The sequence below is a fragment of the Coregonus clupeaformis genome, chromosome 13, assembly GCF_020615455.1.
Source record: "Coregonus clupeaformis isolate EN_2021a chromosome 13, ASM2061545v1, whole genome shotgun sequence".
NCBI lineage: Eukaryota > Metazoa > Chordata > Actinopteri > Salmoniformes > Salmonidae > Coregonus > Coregonus clupeaformis.
The window spans coordinates 36390154-36396153 of NC_059204.1; the positions used below are offsets into that span (position 1 = coordinate 36390154).

The window sequence follows — 6000 nt, forward strand, 5'->3', positions numbered from 1 at the left end:
TTTACATCAATTACTAGAGATATCAGGGGTTTAAATGTAGTCCAAATCACAAACTATTGACTTCTACTGGCCTGTGAAGCTATACTTACCCCTGCTACATCTTATCTTCCAAACCTCCTGTTCCTATTCAAACTGACTACAGTTGAGGACTACTGATACCAGGTACCCCAAAATCAACCCATCATAGCGTTGGAGTTAGATTATTTTTCCTCAGATTGGCTCTCAGACTGGGATTTCTCCGTGACCTGTCCATGATATAAAGGGTCAGGGCACAGTCTTTGTCTAACCTGGGTCTTTCTGATTGAATCAAGTCTGAATCCATTCTGAATCATTCTCTGAATGTGTTTCATTACCTTACACTTGGAGCTCTGCTATTTCTCTGCAAAGTCACTTTTCTGCAGTACAGGTTTGATTGGATTGTGTCCTGAGTTGCTGCTGAGCAGAATGCACTGCCTAATCAGACCCACTGATGTAGGTCACTGTCAGATGGTTTAGATATTTGGCGCCTAGCTGCTGAACCTTAAGTAGGGACCTTGCGACCCCAAACTCAGAGGTCACACAGTTAGAGGCTGAGTCAGTGAATATAATATTGTCTGGTGAATAGAATATATATATTGTGGTCCTCTGTAGCTCAATTGGTAGAGCATGGCGCTTGTAACGCCAGGGTAGTGGGTTCGATCCCCGGGACCACCCATACGTAAAAATGTATGTGCACATGACTGTAAGTCGCTTTGGATAAAAGCGTCTGCTAAATGGCATATTACATTATTATTATAATATTGGCAGACAGAACGAGAGACAGAGAGCTCTATATTTACATGCAGTAGGCTAAATCCTCACTGATGTCCCAGAATGCACCTTGATAGAGGAGTTCACCTGGGTTTCACAATGCTAACGGGTCACTTCACAAAATGAAAATGTTCTGTGATATAAAACTGCCCTTTAAAAAGAAAAACTCCAGCACACTGGTAAGCTTGTTGTTTCCCTTTAACAAAGACACCTAATAACACAATAATAGCAGTTGAACAAAAAACTTTAGAGATACAGACACTCTCAGTTTCTTTGAGAGAGTACATAATGAAGCATTCTCAGGTTCATCATGGGAAAAGAAAATGGAGTGGTGCGATCCTTACTGCTCAAGGCTAAACCTGAAAATAAAATGAATTCACTGCTCATCTCAAGACACCTAAAAAATGTACCTGTAGTCATGTTTCATCTATGTATTGTGCAGTTAAAGTGAATCAACATGAGTTGAACCTTCCCAATGCTTTAAGGAGAGCCGACTGTCTTTCTTAAAGGGACAGAGCACAAGCAAAGATGCCTTTCCTATTGCATGGACCTGCTCCATTTGTGCATGGCTAGTCACACAAAGCAGCTCCAGCAATATTCCGACTAGTGTTCAGTCTAAGCTTGCAGGACATGGCCCAGTAACCTACTTTCCCTCCAGCAGGCTCTGTAACATCAGAGACTAGGCATGCATGTCATCAGTTACCTAACGTTCACACAGCAGGGTAAATCCATTTGAATTGAATCACTTTTTGACAGCATCCCTTTTAATTTAAACAAAACTTTCCATACATGTTTGCCCATGGAAGAAAGTGACTTTTTTACCCGAATGCCAAAACATTCAGGAGATAAAGGTGCTCAGAGTTGACCCATTTGAATACCCTACCATACCATGAGACATCCATGTCTTCATCACAGGAAAAGATAAACAATTGAGTTTGATATCATTTAAAAGCTTACCAACAGGGCTATCAAACTATTAGATCATTTGCAGATTATAAAAAATTTTTCGATAATTGACATTAATGTCAATAATGTACTTTTTTTTTTTATGTATGTATGGAAGGTTTCGTTCAAATCAAAAGGGACGCTGTCAAAAGGTGGATGGATTTCCCCAGCATTTTTTCAGGCAAAGAGACGTGAAAACCCTCTAAATCATAAGGAGGGGTCAGAGACTCCCATTTCCTCTCTAAACACACTTCCAAAATTAAAATAAAATAAAAATGTCAATGAGGTAAGTGAAAGCAAAGGTTATAGCATTATAGCATCACCTCCTTAACAGAGCTCACTGCATCTACTTTAGCTATAAGCTCAAATTAAGGCTTGTTGTTTATTTTCAACCTTTATAACCAGGGCTTGAACTGACCCTCTATACTTCTGCCATTACACAGCTTTGCTAGGAAGAGTGAAAGGGCAGTGGTATCCATAAAAAGAAGAGAATTGGATGGTAAGAGGGTGAAATACAGGGAGAAACAGATACCGGTAGATAGAAATGGGCAGATGAGTGAGGAAAAGGAGATGGCAGCCAGTAGAGTTAAAAGTCTAGCTCTTAGCAGGTTGGCTCAGTAAAATACCCTTACCTCACCACCATTACTTCACCTCACCTCACTGTGGCTTCCACAAGCCTGACCACATGGACCACCCACATCACAGACCAGATTAACATGAGTAAAACATAGGCTAACAATCAATATTTCCTCTTAAAAAATTTGTCACTGAGCAAATGTCAGGTCTGCTGAGCGTAAACTTGAACGTTGTGAAATTTCTGTGCTACTTCTGGTGCGCGTTTACTGTGAACACTGAGGCTGTACCCACTTTAAGTTACAGTACAGTTATAACAGTGGCCAAGTAGGCTGCTGTGGCTATTTGATCATAATGTAGGCCTATCAGAGTGGCCTACCATCAAAAACAATGGAGAAAATGCATCTCATAACATTTTAACATGGAAATAGCTGTTCTATCATTCAGCCTACAGTAGCAGCCAATGTGTGGTGTTCAATGTAGGCCTACAATCCATGATATTTTGGGGAAAATATGCAGGGCTTGACATTAACCTGTATATCCACTTGTCCTTCAGACAAGGAGGTGACTGAAAATGTGTTGTTTGATGCAAGAAACCACTGTGCAAAATAAAGTGAATTATTATTCCCATACCATTATTACAGAGAATCAGACAAATGATGCTACCCTCTGCCTATTGGCTACTTAGCTTATTCAAGCCTGTCTCAAAATACAACACTGCCCCTTTAAGACAGAAAAAAATGCTCTTTACCTGACTCGCTTTTCAAAGATGGCTAGAAATGCACACGTTTTCTGCTCTTGTAGGAAGCAACCACTCCCCCATTGCTGACTAGAAATTAGCTATAACTGGTCTAATAACTCACTTACTAGCAAAGAATATGAACCAATGTGCACACGTGGCTACTCTCGACCACTCATACTGTAAACACAGTCCAGTTCAAAGTGAATGGCACAGATCCATATATGGCAATGGTCTATTTGCATATGGAGCTACTGCAGCTCTGATTGGTTTTGCCACACCGGTCTGTAGAGTACGGGCTGAGTTGTGCCTGTCAATGTGTTCTGCCTACAAGAAAATCTCTTGCATAGTTAGTTATGTTTCGGTATGTTGCAGTGAAAGTGGCTAATATTGGCAATTCCCACAGTAGAGGGAAACATTGATAGTGTTAACTAAAGGGGGAAACAAGAAAGTTGAGTGAAGTTCAATTTTGTGCTTCTCAGTGCTGGCTGATATTTCTTCTGTGCGGCAGTCCAGCGCCCGCGAGCAGCTTAGAGGGAACATTGCTAACAACAAAACCAGGCTCCTGGAAAACTTGATCAGGATACTTGTGAGCCAAAAATATTCAAATTGTCAGGGTCATAATCAAGGCAAATGGAAACTTGAATATTTAATTACTTTAAAATAATGGCTCACATGATTGCAGTGTGTTGCAGTAATTTACATTTACATTTGAGTAATTTAGCAGACGCTCTTATCCAGAGCGACTTACAGTTAGTGAGTGCATACATTTTCATACTGGCCCCCCGTGGGAAACGAACCCACAACCCTGGCGTTGCAAGCCCCATGCTCTACCAACTGAGCTACAGGGGACTAATGAAACGATGACCATAAACTTTTTGCCATCATAGATTGAATGTGGTTTGATTGAAGGAGTACTATCCATATCCATGCAGCTGAAAGGGATACAGACTGATTTAGGCTAATGTTTCAAATGTTTTGAATATTCCTTTATTGAAGGAAGGGTATAATGCATGTCTTTGATTGCCTTATAAGAAGACTCCCATATACTTGTCACAAAAAGCTATTTTACTAGTATTATTTTGCAAAAATTTACTGAAATGATCTGAAGAGCATATTTTTGTCTGATGTACTGTTACCTTTGCTTTTTGTATTGAGTGACGCTGTCTGTCCTATGTAAGCCTACATGACTGTAACTGTACCTCCTGCTGAGTTGATTGTGTAGTCTAACCTGTACAAAATAACATCCTCAGGGGATAATAAAGTATTCTATCATATTCTGCTCTGCTCTATTGTAGCCTAATTTAATTAATCTTATAGAAAAATGTAGGGCATGGTTTCCTAATGTTGCCTTATTTGAACTAAGGCTGTACTATTTCAGAGAGTCTGATGGGCGCGTGTGGAGGAGAGGGACAATCATCACCAGCACCTTCATCATTATCAATCATACCACGCAATCAAAGACCTATATAAGGTTGAACAGCTTTCGTTACAATTATTATCCACTGACGTCCAGAACACCTGCGCAGCACGGGTTCGATAGTTTCCTTTTTAATAAATAAATCTGGGGCATGACGTCACTGCAACCGGCTTATGCTACTTCTTGAATCATGAGTTACATAAGAAAACAATTATATTTTAGTGATTAACCTACATAACTTGGATTTTGTTAGGCATGCTCTGCTGACTGTGTGCTCACTGTCATCCTTTCAGAATAAAGGAACTTGATATAGGACCAAAACTATAATTCCTGGACTGGTCTGTCTCACATAGCATAAGATAGCACCTACTGTATTTCCAAGTAGGCTACAGGCTATTCAACAATCAACACATCTAAAACGTGCAGTTTTTTATCATTCCTTAATACTGGATGATCAAATTAAATATAAATCACTTGGTCTACTAGCCTGTCAAATTAGGTCATTTTATAGAAATAATGAAATCAGCTGGAAGTTCCTTTCGGACAAATGCACGATTATAAAACCATTATAGGCTCAAGAGAGAAACATAAAACAATAGGCAGGCCTAGGCTACTAAACCTTTATATGCAACATACCGGTAGACTATTAATCACAGACATATCAGTGGAACTTCAACGTTCGATGAAGCATATCCAGATGTCACTCACTCCACTAAATGTAGGTTACGCTTGAACTTGCTGTAAGTGAGTAAAAGTCATGCATGAACTTACCTAATGTCAAGCAGTAACGAGGGGACGATTCCAATATGAAAGGCGCATCCGTGAAATACAAAACGGCGTTTACACTGCTCTTCCTACAATGAAATAGTGTTATGTAACTGGCACCAATTCTGTGGTCAAGACATCGAAGTGTTTTCTGTGCTGATTTTCATTTTCCAACCCACACACCTCACAATTTACATCATCAGCCGTCGTCGCACCTTAAAAGGAGGTACAGGGAGTGACCAAATCAAGCGCGTTTTATCCGGATTCGCTACAGTTGGGGAGGGTAGCACCCAGCACCGCAAGTGACGCTCAGTTCAATGAGGGAGGAGCGCCCTTCTCAAATCGAACAGTAGCCTAATCTACACCCGCGCCGCTCGGTCATGTTGTCAATAAAGCAGCATGGTGCATCGTCCAGAAACATACATCTCTTTTCCATCAAATATATGTTGAATTTTCAAACTAGTTTTCATTGGGAAGGCAGATAAAGCGTTTTTATCAAAAGCAACAACTTCTGCATGTGAAAACACAGAATCCTACTCCACGTACTTAATCTAGCCTAGGCTACATCGCTGTGGGCTTTTAAGGGGTTACCTGGCTGGTTCCAAAACGAATGCAATCACTTTTCACCCGAAACAAACTCCTCCTACCGGGGTAACCCGGGCCAGAAAATCGAATCCCCTCAATGACATAGAACGTAGCCCGTCAATGTCATCGCGTAAAATTATATACAACATTGGCCGTGTTCAAGAGGATCAAAACCGAAATGTAT

General features: G+C 40.5%; 1 protein-coding gene across 3 annotated transcripts in view; it reads right to left on the reverse strand.

The window, feature by feature from the left end:
• The window catches only part of LOC121579921 (neuronal PAS domain-containing protein 2-like), a 62349-nt gene extending 56926 nt beyond the window's left edge, over positions 1-5423 (reverse strand). For all 3 annotated transcript variants that reach the window (XM_041894918.1, XM_045224350.1, XM_045224349.1), the window contains exon 1: positions 5238-5423. The gene's annotated coding sequence lies outside the window, so the exon portion shown is untranslated. The remainder of the gene's footprint in view (positions 1-5237) is intronic.
• Positions 5424-6000: the final 577 nt, after the last annotated feature.